The sequence below is a fragment of the Rhagoletis zephyria genome, unplaced genomic scaffold, assembly GCF_001687245.7.
Source record: "Rhagoletis zephyria isolate East Lansing unplaced genomic scaffold, Rhagoletis_zephyria_1.1 Rzeph_scaffold_00111, whole genome shotgun sequence".
NCBI lineage: Eukaryota > Metazoa > Arthropoda > Insecta > Diptera > Tephritidae > Rhagoletis > Rhagoletis zephyria.
The window spans coordinates 92,960-108,065 of NW_016157195.1; the positions used below are offsets into that span (position 1 = coordinate 92,960).

Below are 15,106 nucleotides of genomic sequence, written 5' to 3' on the forward strand. Positions count from 1 at the left end.
GTTTGAGGTAAAAACAAGATGGACATTTCAAGATGGACATTTCAAAGGAAAATTTACTTCCTTCCATGTGTTCCTTCGCCAATGTTATTAAAGAGTATTTTCATTATCATAGATCTCGATAGTCATATGCACACGGTCAAAAATTTGGGTTTAATTTTTAAACCGCGCTGGGACTACTGCCTTTTTTAAACTTTTATAGTCTACTTTTTAAACCAGTCAATAGTTTTACGCAATTTTTAATATATTCTGGTTTAAATTTTAGCCCAAAAAGTTCGTGGTTTAAAAATCAAACCAAAATGTTTTAATTCTAGTTTCTAGGTTTCATATATAGAAAATTTGGTTTAAAATCTAAACCGAAATAGAATATGTTTGCACAGCGAATTGTGGTGTTGATTCAAACTCAACATATGAAAGCACATTTACATGCGTGGCTGTAGCTGAGTGTGCAAAGATGCTTGATACAATTGGTTGCTACCAAGGCTGTCCGGGTTCAATCCCAACCAGACGGAGCATGAAATTTAAGATTGTTTTTTTTTTTTTTATTCTTTATTATGAAAATGTTTGGGTTTAACATTTAAACCGAAATGTTTAAATTCTAAACCCAACATATGTGCTCTCTTTTTTTTTAAACTTGGAAGGTTTGTATTTGAAACTGAATTTAGTTTGGTCATATATGTAGTCCAAAAAGTTTAAAATTAAAACCGAAATTTTTAACCGTGCATCATTACGCCAAGTTTAGCTGGAATTGAGTACGTCAAAAGAGTAAGAGTAGTTTTTAGATTTGCGGTTTTTCTGTACAGGTCCCAATCCAACAGTTCCATTCAAAGGAGAGTTGAAAAGAGAGCGAAAAGAAGAGTACGTTAGGAACTTTATGGCTCCTAAAGAGTGAACGTGTTTAGTTAAAACAACTGCCTGAAGATGACAAATGCAATATCACAAAAAAATAACGCTAAATTTAGCTATCTGAAGGGCTAAAAACGGCATTTTTGTAGGTAACATTAAAAATGTGCTGAAATTTGCGCTGGATTCGCGGAAACGACTTTCTTTCGCCAACAAGTTCTAACCTAGCTCAACAGAAGATAAATCAACAATTTTTAGAATTTCTCTGCCTGTCCGTATGGATGGATTGAATGCAGTTTCATTTATTTCTAGAGGTCTAACTTAAAATGCAGAAAGAAAAAAATTACAGAGTTGCCACCTGTGTGAAAACTGCAGTTTAAGTAAATTGATAAGACAAAGTAAATATTGCAATATGGCTGTCGAAAAAAGAAAGAGGTGAAGAAAGCTTATAGCCGAAAAGTTTTTTTGAAGTTTGCCACCTGTTTGAAAATTTTAGTTCAATTTAATTGATTAGATAAGTTTAATATTGCACTATGGGTACAAACTGAAGAGGTTTACGAATGTTTACTGCAGAAAATAATTTTTAGGAGGGTTGCCACCTGTTTTAGAAATTGTATTAAATTAAATTGATAAAATAAATGAAATATTGCAATACGAATATCAAGTATCACAAAAATACTTTTAAGGCGCACCAAACCACACCGGCTATTTGCTAGTAAATAATAAAAACAAAATAGTTTAGAAACTGAAAGTGTGCCAAACTTCAATCGCGATTTCCCAAAAGTCTTCAAATGTGATATATGACATTCATTTATCCAAGCGACAATAAATACATGTACATATGTATGTATGTATGTATGCTTTTAATGTCAATTTTTATTTTTACCGAAATTAATCAAAATTCTCAGTCCTACTCACATGCTTCATTCGTTACCCAAATATATGTAGCAGCATTTTGCATTTCATTAAAATTAATCCAATTGGTTTTTTCTCAACAAATTTTTCACTTTCAATTTGAATCGCAAATGAATATATGTACCCTCACGTACGTAAACATACGAGCCCGATATTTGTGTGTTGGTGCGTATCAATTCTGCGATAGAAACATATTCAAAATGTCGCGTGACATACGCACATTGTCTGTCATTGCCGATGCGAGACATCTGCTCATCTAACTGATCATCAACTAAGTAAGCTCAGCTCGAAGGGCTCAAGCTTAGCGCAACAAATAAGGGTTATCTATGTTTGTTTGTGTGCTCAAATGAAACTACGAAAGTATCAACAGCACCACCACCACCACCACCGCCACCACCACCGCCGCCGCCAAGATCATATTCATCATTTCCATCAACGAGAGCAACAACAACAAAATCGACAACACCATCAGCCACCATTCATACATACAGGGCACACAGCATTGAATCGTTCGTTCAGCAGCCATCAATGGCAATCAGGAGGAGCGCTAGCAACAAAAACAACAATAGTAATAACAACAACAAATACAACAATAGAAGCAGCAGCATTCATTATTTACGCCATTCGTTGTATTTTAATCAAATCAAATCAAAAAAAAAAAAATGTAGTAGCGACATATATTCATTAACTATAATCTATGGGCATATTTATGTACATACATACATATTTGTGTACCATTATGGTATATGTTTGTATGCCATTACACATAAAATCATATCTCGCAAATGATTTCAAAATTCAAAATGGTTACCAAAACACGAAAAAGCGCCGTTGATCTGATATGAATTATATGTATGTAGATATGTACGGCTGGTAGACACAGTTAAGCGGCATTTCAACCCTTTTCTTGGCGGCACAAAGCTGTGAATACTGTTTGGCGGGCATGCATGCATATGAATGTACATACATATGTATGTATTTCTATTACAGATGGAGATGACAATTGTTTCACACTTCAATCTACATACATTGGGATAGAAAAAGTTTGAGGAAATTAGTATTCTGCATGCAGAAGGCATGAAAAATTAAATATGCCAAAGCGGTTGGCTGGAATAAAATGATGGCAAGCTGCAATGCACATACATATGCATGTATGAATGCATGTACATTAGGATGGTACTTTTTTGGGGGGACCTATAAAGAAATAATTGAGATTAAAAAATGGTTAAACAAACAATTGGGTATTGTTATTGGAAGTTTCCTTAAGAGAAACAGTTTTACGATCGAAAAATATTGATTTTCAAGAATGCGAAACCATTTCTCATAGAAACGTGGAAAACTACATGGGCAGTTCCAAATATATATATTTTTTTATTTAGAAAACTCCTAGGGTGAGAGAGCTTAATAATTAAAATTTTTTTTCGTATGTGTTTTTAGACCACCCTAATGTATGTATATGGCAGTCATACTTTTCGCAAATACATATGTATGTAAGTCTGTACATTATACTGATCCAAAAGTTATTTTTTAGCTGCCTAAAACTGAAGAATATCAAAATATGGAGACCCGTATTTTTTATTTTTAGTGTTGCCGGGGCTTCGAAGTCTCCATATATTTTATATCGGGAAAATAAATTTTTTAAAATTGCTATAAAACTGTTAAAAATTAATACTTTTTGATCGCTTAAAAAATACTTCCCTTTAGAAATTTTCATACAATAAAACTTATTATTTTTAACCGACTTCAAAAAAAGAGGAGGTCACCAATTCGTATAAATATTTTTCAATTTTTTTTTTTTATATTTTTACCGCATAGTTTTGAGCCTCGTCAACCGATTAGATACTCCTTTTTTTTTGAAAAGTGTTACCTCAGGGGTGGTCCCATACTAATTTGGTTTCGATTCAATCATTGGATCATGAAGATATTAACGGTACTCCTAAATTTTTGTATGAGAATTTAAGTCGTTGATGATTTTTGCTTAAAAATTACTTGCATGTGTTCGTCACCACATCAGGCACATTTTGAAAAGATAATTAGTTTGCATAAAAATTTTATGGACAAAAGTTTTCTGAAGGAAAATATTTTTATTCGATCAAAAAATAGTTTTTGGTAAAGATTTTATAGCAATTATGTATACGAAAAAATTTATTTTCTTCAAATAAAATAAATAGGTATATGGAAAGCTTCAAAGTCGCGGCGCACAGTGGTTCAGTCCCATATATTTTTTGAAGAAAATTAGTAGGATTAGGCGTAGGGCTTAAATTTTTCGTATGTAACCTCTAAGGACATAAGTAAAGAAAAAACTATAAATTTGCCCATACAAACCTAACCTCTAAAAAATCTTTAAAAGGCCCATTACTTTATTGGCTTAGTTTTCAAAACTGAAATTATATTTGCTAGCAAATCTAGTAAATCCGGATCTCCCAAAGGGTGGAGTATAAGTAAAAATATAAGAGACGAAAAGATCTAATATAATTTTTTCCGCTCATTACTCATTGTGCGGCGGCACGGTTACATATTAACCGATAAAAAAAATTACAAAGAAAATCGGATCTCCTTACTTTCCATTTTCTATAATTCTGGGAGTTGCGAGTAAATAAATTCAAAAAGTTGTTTTTCCTGTGTATTTTAGGACCACCCTCATGCAAATCAGGTAAGCATAATCTGTTCAACCGCCAGTTGTCGGGTATTTCAATAATTTGTAACAATTTGCATATTTCTATTTTATTTATAAACAAAAAAACTTTTGTTGCTATTACTCTATTACTTATGTATGCGTCATTCTAAAGATGTATGCATTATATGGGAATTCTGATTTCTATTGAAAATTCATTTTTTTCTCCCCTTCATGCAGTCGTTAAATAATTCCTCTTCATTTGCATTTAATACGTAATGTGTATGCTGGAATTTTATATTCTCCTATTTATGCAGCAGTTTTAATTTTTCTCTTACGTACTTGCATACTTATTTACATATAAAAAAAAATTTCCAATTCTTCACCGCTGGACCAGCCAAGATGTCTGCGTGGAGTTAGCATTTTATTGGCTTAATATTTTTTTTTTTGGGAAAGAAGTCATTGCATGTCAGCCTAAAACGATAGAATTACTCGCATATATAGGTACATACGGGTTTCAATATAGCATAGCGTAACAGAGCATAGCTATGTTTTACAAAATGGTGGTATAACTACTGCATTCAAATCCTTCACTTGTTACAGCCTGTTTGGTGTAATCGTTTGAAAATCTTACGCTTCTGATGGGTAAACATTTTTTGAGAGAGTCATTAGGATAAAAAAATAAATTATAAATGATTATGATGATACAAAAATATTTGAATTGAAAGCGGAGTCATTGGCACCAAGTTGTCTCTGTCAATTAGTAGCCCAAACGCACCTGAAAGCATTTAAGAATTTCGATTTACAGCTTCTTCTTTTGACTATCCTCAATCGGTCAATAGTGGCTAAGTCGACGTATATTTCCAAGCGTTTTCCTCCTTTGGTGTATGTCATAAGAGTCATCATGCTACATCGTATGATAAATAAATCTACCCATTACTAGAGGAATACAACTTCATATCGATTGCTGAGTGGAAGATCGACCTATCTCGGCAGCCAGTTCGAAAACGACCTATCTCAGAAAACTTTCGTCCTATCTCTGGTCAATCTCATGAGTAAATCAATGCAGAGAACCTCCATTGCTACAGTCACTTTCTATTCACCTGTCAGCAGGGAGCGAAGTTTTTCGAAATCGCCGCTCATCAAAACGTACCTAGGATCTCACTATGCCCCAAGAAAAATTTAACGCTTTAGCTATCTTATCTATCGAAAACGTGATTGTTACTGAAGATTTTGATTATAGTAAAAACTGAATTTTTTTATCTCTACTATTTTTGCAATTGACTATCGTACAATAAAAAGAAAAAGAGGTATTATGCATTACATATTATCAACGCTTCGTTCCATTTACGCCCCGGGCCGTCATTACTTCTAAAGCCAGCCCTGTACCTAGATTAAATATTAGCAATATGAAATGAAATTACATTTGTTGTGCTAGTGTCTTTTCAAATAAATACTTAAGTACAACTTTGTACAACATTTGTACAAATATATACTCTCGTGTTACTTATGTTCGTAGGTATATCCAAAGGAAACAGTTTTTATTTGAAGCATCTATGATTAAGGAAAAATTTTAGCAAACATGTGGTCTACTATTTTGAACTATTTTTTTTTTTGCTCCGTATCCGCTAACCCCACATTAGACAAGCATTTTGAATTTTAAAAATCTGACATCGCCACCTCGAAAACCCCCTCATATAAAAGTTTTTGGTGAAAAGGGGAAAATTATAAAATTTGGTCGCCATATTGGATCGGCAACTTTGAATTCCAATCCAAATCTGACATCATATACGAAATCAGTGACCACAAAGGCCCTCAAACTCCAAGTTTCAAATCAATTTGGATACTCCTGGACTTTTGGCCAGCAAATAGTAGTCGCCAAACCAGAGTGCCAATGATCAGAACGGCGAGCTGAGTCGATTTAGCTATATCCGTCTATCTGTCTGTTTGAACGCAATCTATTCTCTAAGTTTACGAGATATCTGAGTGAAATAGAAAAGTAATTTCTTAGATTTCCCGGGTTGGCGATTTTTATTTTATTTTTTTCAATTGAAATTCGTGGTCGTATAGGGAAAATCTATTCAAATATTTATACCATCAATATGACTTACTGGAGGTTTTTGGGAAGCTTGATTATGAATCAGCAATTCATTTTTAGGTACCAAAAGCTACCGCTGGGTGTGATTTGATGCGCTGTGACGCAAAAAAGAATATTTAGAAACAATGTTTATAAACATTGTGGAGAAACAGTATTTGCACTTTTCCTTCATATGCCTTCTATGATTTTTGCATCATAGCGTAACCAGCAGCCATTTTTGGCAAAAATAAATTAGAAATTCAGATTACTGGGAGCCCAAAACCCCTAGAAAGGCCCTTAGATGGTATACATATTCACATTTAAATTACTTTTAATTATTTTAAACGCTGCTCTACCACCACAAACTTCAAGTTGTAAAAGAGCGCGAAGAATCGCCAACCTGGGAAAACTGAGAAATTACTTTTCTATATATCTACCATCCAGACTTCTAGGAATATTTTTGCCGGGAAAACAGCTTCGTTATGTCCTTTCCTATTATGCGGAACAGAGCAAAAATATGCTGGACTTGATGGACAAAAAAAAAAAATCCAGACATAGCCAAAAGCTTCTCCAAATAAGATGAAGTTTGTCTTGAGGAAAAGTGACTTAATTTTCTATACTTTAAATAGTGTAGGAAACCTAAAAAATATAGTAATTAACATAACATAGATATATTAAAACAGCCCACAAAACCTTTTACCGGATGTACGCCTGAACTATACAAATCAGTTAGATTGAAATTTTATTAACATTTTGAGATGTCAAAATTTCACTTGAAAACAATGTGAGTTGCTGACAAAATTTCACGGCTTAGTGCTCCAAAGTAGAGGTATACGCCGCCGAGCCACGCCGCCGCCGCCGCCGTTTTTTGTCATTACTCACGCGCCGCCGCCGAGTTACGAAAATATCGGCGCGGCGGCGGCGGCGGCGTTCGGCGCCTAAGGAATTTTGTACAAAGTTTTCATGAAACGCATCGCTTGAAGGAACTACTACTACAGAATATATAACAATTTTTTTCAATACCTCAACAATATTCCTTTTTTACAGATTACTACAACAACAAGAAAGTTGTCACACACCAAAAGACTTTAACGATAATATCTCAGAAAGCAGTTTTAACAGAAGTGCCCTTATTGCATCTAAACAAAAACAAATTGATCTTCTTGTGAATTTTTTTCTTTAATAAAGAGTTGAATATTTTTTAAACAGATTTTAAATAAGTAAGTTATTTTATTCCGGGGTCCCACAGACGTATACAAGTCCCATGTGGCTGTGTGAAAACTATGTTAGCATTCACAAGTGGTGGGCAAACCCCAGAAAGGTTTTGCTCCATCGCATCGCAATGTTTTCTACACAGGGTTAAAGTTCCCCCTTCTTGATGGAAATTAGTAGTATTTTTCATTACTTTTGTTTACCCTCGGAAAATTTGGCACTTAAAATTTTAGTGGAAATTTTAACCAGGCCTGTTCTGCTGGGAGTTGATGGATAAANAGTATTTTTCATTACTTTTGTTTACCCTCGGAAAATTTTTCACTTAAAATTTTATTGGAAATTTTAACCAGGCCTGTTCTGCTGGGAGTTGATGGATAAAACCCCCGGAAAATAGTAAACCACCCTAGTTTTCAATCTATAACCCGCAAAAAATCCTAAGAACCCCTTAATTTAACATAACGGTAGATAACGTTATTTCAGAAATTTATTAATAGCGAAATAAATTACTCCAATAACTTAGCTTTAAATTTTTTTTTTATTTCTTTAAATTTAAATAGTACATACGGATCTATAGAGAACATAGAGAACCATGTATGTATGTAGTATATTTCTTTATTTATTTTTTAATTTCAGTCTACAGAACTAGTTTCTTACAGACTAGTGAAGACTCTAGGTGAATATTGTAAACAAATTATTCTTAAATCTATCAATACTTAAGTTAAAATCGATAACACTAGAATATGTATTGCACAATTCAATGATCTAGCAATTGGTTCATTTTTGGCATAATTCGTGGTATGCAGAGCATCAACCAATAGCCTTTTGTTTCTTAAATTACGCGGGGGATTATATAATATGAGCAAATCTGTTAAATAAGCGCAATTTGTGTGCCCATTGATTATTTTATAAATAAATGTAATGAAGAAGTAATCTCTTCTTTCCTTCAAAGACTGGAGACCCAGCAATTTCTGTCTGCCAATATAGGGAGGAACATAACCTTGCCAGGGCAACTTGCAAATAGCGAATTTGGTGAAAATCTTTTGAACTCTTTCTATTTTGATCGAGTCCACTTCATAATATGGACTCCATATTATAGAACAGTATTCCAGACGGCTTCTTACTAAAGGATTTTAAAGTTACTGGATCTCTGAACTCTAGAGTATTTCGCCTAATAAAGCCTATCATTGAGAACGATTTAGATACAATATAGTCAACGTGTTTTGTAAACGCGAGTTTGGAGTCAAAAATAATACCCAAATCTTTTATTTCAGTGCTCCGCTTTATAACGCAACCATCTAATTTACAGTCAAAAGGTATAGATATCACTACTAGACTGCCTCGAGAACGTAACTACGCAACATCTACCTATATTTAGGTTCAAACAGTTTAATGTACACCACTGCTGAAATTCATCTAGATCGAGCTAAAGACGATTACAATCTGAGAGATCACGCACAACTGAAAAAAGTTTAACATCATCTGCAAACATCAGGCAGTTTGCAAAATTAAAACAGTTAGGCAAGTCGTTTATAAATAGAATAAACAACAGTGGTCCACAATGCGTGCCCGGTGGTATGCCCGACCATGCATTAACTGTCACTTGAGATGTTGTGTTGCCCCAATTTGCACAAGTAACTTTCTTTGCGTTAGACCCTCTTCGGTTCGCCTATCCATCAGCGCCAGGCACTCAAAATTTTAATACAAGTAGGAAGTAACAATATTTAAATTTAAAACTAGTTTAATAAGGAAATAAGTAGAATTATAATCTGAATTGACAAGGCGAATGCCTAACGCTGACGAGATGACATGATAAGATTAGTAGCCTCATGGCTCTTATGGGCAGTAGCGCCGGCCTTTACAGACGCGCCGGCCTCGCCGCCGCCGCCGATTATTTTTGAAGTTGACCACGCCGCCGCCGCAAAGCCTGTCGGCGTAAACCTCTACTCCAAAGTGACTTTCTTTTTCTTTTAATAAATTTTTTAATTTTTATTTTTTTTTTGATGTCCTTTTTTCCCTGCCTGAATCCGCCAATTCTATCAGTGATACATATTTACCTATGTCGTTCTAAAGCTAACGATAACTTCGTTTAATTTATTTATTAGAATTTCATCACGCGGTGCGATTTTTTCAAAATAAATACAAATCGCTTCAGCCGTCGGCAAAACTTACAGTGAAAAATCAACATTGATTGGCAAAATATCTAGGTACAAGTTATGTAACTACATATGAGGAATTGTATGTATGTACATAAAATACGAAACTGGCTTAAATATGGCAGGGGGAGAGATGATTTAATCGTATTGATTTATTCGTAGGTACGTAAACCGGTAACTTCCGTATGAAGAAAACCTGCCAAAATTTTCTACTTAAAAATGTAGCATTTCCATTAAGTATAAATTTCTGCAGTAAAACCGTGAGAATATTACTGATTATGGTGGCAAAAAAAGAAAACAGCAACAGCTTTCGTTGCCCAACAACCAGCACCAACCAACTACTCTACTCAACACCCAAGAATAAACCAAACCAGAGACAACAGTGGGTGAGGAGCGCAACCAACTGCCGTCGCGCATTTGATTCGTTCTAAAAAAATATTGAGCCTTCCTCTACACGCGCACACCAAGCATGCGATTTGCCGTCGCTACAACGCATAATGTACCTATGTAGTAGATATTAAAAAGGAAATATGTACATATAACATAAAGAAATTAAAAATGAAGAAAAAAATCCCGCACACACAGCTGCACAAACCCACAGGCAACAAGCCCAAGCGAAGCAACGAAAAAAAAAATCCAACCAACTCAGAATAATTTGATTGAGAAGAAAATTTTTTCGCTCCGCCTAACGTTGTCATAATTTGCTGCTGCTGCTGCTGTTGCTAGTGTGTAGTTGTTGCTGGCCGCTTTAGCTCTTCTCCTTTTTGTGATTATTTATGTACATACATATGTTATTGTTGTTGGTGTTGTTATTATTGTAGCAATATTTTTTATTTTATTTTATTTTATTACACTACCTCTCCGAAAATACCACGCCACTCTTAAAACCACTACAGCCAAACGTGAGCAATAAATAGCTCTCCGTCGTGCACTCACTCTCTGCGCCGACGCAGCGCAAAGCAGCAGCGCCGCGCAGCAATCAAAAGTCACTCAAAGCAACACAAGCGCAATATCGCCAGCGTGTAGTGTAAAAACGCGGGTGTTCTACGCACACCACCACTACCAGTTGCAGAGCAGCTAATATGCACGTACACTAACACAATTGTATTATCATTGGGCTTTTTGTTGCAATTTATTAACGTCAAAGTTATTAAATGCCGCCGGTAAGTTATAATCACTTCCAACCCTGACCATTTTGGTAAGCGTAGTAATGGCGCAAGTGTGAGCAGCCTAGCTATAGTGTATGTAGCATCTGTCATACTGTTTGCTGTTAGCTTTACTGTTATGGAAGTTTTGGCGTTGACTAGAGCTTAACATTGCGTGTGTAACAGTTTTATACGGCTGTTAAGGCAGCGCAACAGTTTTTAGCAAATTCTGCTAATTTGAATTTCTCCAGGCTCAATGTCGTTTTAACATTTCAGCTCTGTAAGTTCATTTGCATGGCTCAGATGGGGTAGTGCTGTTATTAACTTCGAATGTTATAGAATTATTACAGTTCGTATTTCTGTTTAAACAGAAAATGTTAATGAAATTTACTTTCAAGTTTGCAATATCCTGCAAATTATATTCTTCTTCATTTATTTCTTTAAGCGCCGTTTTCTCAAGTATTTTTTTTTTTAAATGTATCTGTTTTTTAAACACAAATTTTGTTCTCATAAAATATGTCCAGATAAATTTTCTAATAGCCACCCTACCCCTTCATCAGTGGCGTTTCGCTTAAGCTCATCCACAGTGTCAAATCCGAATTGGAGCCGGGGTGCTACGGAGCCGTGTTACTGTAACTTTTTTGTAGGATGACGATGATGAATTATCACAGCATTTTATTCTCAGCTATCCGGCTTTTCTAAGACTAAGGTTTAAAAGCATCTAATTTCATCGACAATCCTGACCAACTCTCTCGGTTTACGTCAGTGGCGGATCGTGAGCTCGATTTTGAGGCGGAAGTAAGAATCAAAAATTTTGTATGCCCAGGAATGATAGATAAAGTGAAAGCTCCATCGCTGGTCACCTACTTTTTGTCCGCCTATGAGAGATGTCCGCTTATGGGATATTCGTAATAAAATAAAAATTCGAACTTAAAAAATTTAAATTGCGGGTTTCTAAATTAAAACAATATTTATTCTTCAACAGACAGAAACAGGTTGAATTTAAAATAGATTCAAATTAATGGCGTTTTATTTCCTACCGACAAATCTCATTGCCTGCTTCGCTCCAGCAGCCGGAAGAGGGCAACGAAAAGGCAAACCTTTTTCTAGAACAGTAAATATCTTTGAATATGGACTATGTTCTTGTGTACAGATACATATGTAGAAGCACAAGCGCAACATTTGACTGAAAAAAAAATAAATTGACCGCTTGTTAGAGCTTCGCGTTCTCTTATGGGAGATTTTTTTTTCATAACTGGACATTTTTGCGTGTCTGCGCCTGTTTGTCGGAAAGTCAGTGTATGGGAGAGCATTTTGTATGGAAGAAAAACCAAAAATTGTTCTTTCACAAGAGTGTGTCCGCTTATAGGAGATGCCCGCTTATTTGAGCGTCCGTCTACGAGAACTTTCACTGAATTTTATTTTATTATAGTATATATTGTTTATAAATGCACAGTGTAATTTTTGAAGAATCAATCCTAACCATTTTGTTAACTATTTCAAAGCTCAAAGAAATCTCAAGCGCCAGTGTAGGTGTGGTTCCTAATGCTCCGCTGATTCCTGTTTTATAATTGAAGCCTTCTCTAGTGAGTTCCACCAGACAAGGGCTCCTTGAAACAATAAACGCTTAAATCTGGTTTCCGAGAGCTAATTAACTACATCATTTGGGTGAGAGACCTAACCTTTCGCCGCTAGCACCCCTACAACAGTACACGGCTACCGACACCTTTCTTACCCTTTCCTCAATGTTAGGCTTCCACGACAGCAGCCGTTGATCGCCCACCTAGTTACCAGGTTCAGGTAACCTTGAGCCAGATCAAAAATGATGTCTAGAAATTGCTCTTAACAAAAGTTCCACATCATCTACATAGGCGATTACCAGACAGAGCCCACTTTTTCCAGTTTATCTAAAAGGTCATTTACAACCGCCTTGGAGAGTGCTCCTAATGACTCTGCAATGAGTGCAGGCGCGCACCCCCTCTCCGCCGCGACAGTTATGTCAGCTATAGATAAGCCTTATTAGGTTGGTTTCAACCCCCAGATTATGAATATACTTGACTATTGCATCTGGAGTGACATTTTTGAAGGCCCCCTCGATATCGAAGAAGTCCTCTACTGCATAACCTTTATGCGTGAAGGGTTCCTCTGACCACTTTACCAATGTGAGCAGCGCGGTATTCACCGAACTTTCCTTGCAATAAGCATATTGAACTCTTGAAAGACAGGCACGAGGAATCGCGTTTCTTATGTACAGACAGGTCTATCAGTCTCTCTAGCGTTTTTAGCAAAAACGAAGAGAGACTGATGAGCCTAAAATACCTATGGGAAACATGTGTGCGCCTTTTCCGGCCTTGGGGATGAGCTCAACACTGACTGCCCTCCAAGCCTTGGGGATGTACCCGGTCCTCACGCAATTCACATAAATAGGATCCAACCAATAACACGACACCTTCAGAGTCCTTTGCAGCTGCGCAGGTATAATGCCATCGGTCCGCGGCGACTTTAATGATTTGAACGAATTTATCGCCCAGTCCATGTGACGATCTCCAGAAGATCGGAGAAATACAATGGGATAATTGTGTCAAGGGACTACGACCTATCCAAATCTATTCCCTACCTGAAATTTCCGAATATTGGTTTAGGCCGTGTGGAGTTTCTTAATCTCTCCGCGGAAGATTTTATATATTCTTGCCACAAGAGTTTCATAAGTAGACCTAAAATGTATTATTCCTTAACAAATTATCCAAAAGGTACAAACGGCATAGAGTTGATGGCCTCAGCAGCTAACGCTAGGTGTTAAACATTGGGTTTTCGCAAAAAGTAAAATTTTATGGCGGATTCCGACAGAATACCTATCCAGATATAATATTTGTATGGCAAGAATTTTTATTCAGGCTACAAACCCCTAGAAATGGGCGTGGCAATTGCAGGACTTAAGTTAGAAAAACGCAGATTTTATTGCAGATATCGGCAGAATAGCGCTTCGTTAACAACATTTGTTCCACAACTTTTTCAATCCAAGAATATTCTAGAAATGGGCGTGACTATATCAAAACCAAACTTCAAAAATTTAGACTCTATTGTGGATTTCGCCAGAATATATATATTTTTTACGAAATCTGTCCGACTTTACGAACCATATACGGACCACACTAAAAGCTCCTTTGTCCCGTTGTCCCACCCGTGACAGAGGAATTTCGGATTTTTTGTATAATAAAGCCATCTTTTTTTGTAGTTTTTGCTTTCTTTGTGTTCTTGGTTCTTTGTTTTATTATAAGATATCAAATTCACACAGAAAAGTGAAATAAATTCGCAGAGTTTCCGTAAAATATATCTGCTTCTAAAAGCAGGTTCTTTTTTTTGTTCCACCCGTGACGGAAGAAATAAATCAGATTTTTTTTCCATATAAAAGTAAGCTGGAATTTTTTTCGTATTTTGTAATAACTCCTATAATAGTCAATTAGGTGTAGCTTTATCAAAATGTAGAATTGTTGAGTACTTTACAATTAAATTTAAACAAGAAATAATTTTTTTTTTTTTAAACCATGCTATTATATAGGTATAACACCGACTTTAGCAACACTTTTCCGCCTATTTAAAAAAAAAAAAATACTTTGTTTGCAACGAAAATATTTCATGGCAAAAAAAATCGAGGTATTAAATTCAAAGTGACCACCTGCTTCATATCATACATACATACATATATATGTATGTACATCCGCCCCCATTGATAACATCTCGTTTTAACCAACTCTGTTAGACGTCTTTCAGCTTTAAGTTTTGGACACTGTTATTTCTGTACAACCAATGCTGATTCACTGACTATTCGAACGGTCAGTTGGTAAATGCAAATGCAACTGCCAGCTGCTAGCTGCTAGCTGCTATTGCTCTTTTGCGCTTCTTCCTTTTGCCCACAAAGTAAATGAATTTCTTCAAATTGCGTGGCTCTCCGCGATAAGACGCCGCTTTGGAACTGGTGTTGCACATGTGGCACAAGTAGCAGCCAGCCACAGTCGTCGTCATCTTATGTCGCCGCCAACAGCGTGCGCTAAAAAGCCTGCACGAGTGGTGTCATCGCTATCGTCGTCGTGGTCGTTGCCGTTGTCGTCGTCGTCGTCGTCGTCGCCGCCGTTGCCAGCCACGTTCGGAC

At 36.0% G+C, this 15,106-nt stretch overlaps 1 protein-coding gene across 1 annotated transcript in view; it reads left to right on the forward strand.

The window, feature by feature from the left end:
• Positions 1 to 1,673: 1,673 nt before the first annotated feature.
• Positions 1,674 to 15,106, forward strand: part of salr (spalt-related) — an 80,413-nt gene continuing 66,980 nt past the window's right edge. Inside the window, exon 1 of the mRNA XM_017634076.1 lies at positions 1,674 to 1,695. The gene's annotated coding sequence lies outside the window, so the exon portion shown is untranslated. The remainder of the gene's footprint in view (positions 1,696 to 15,106) is intronic.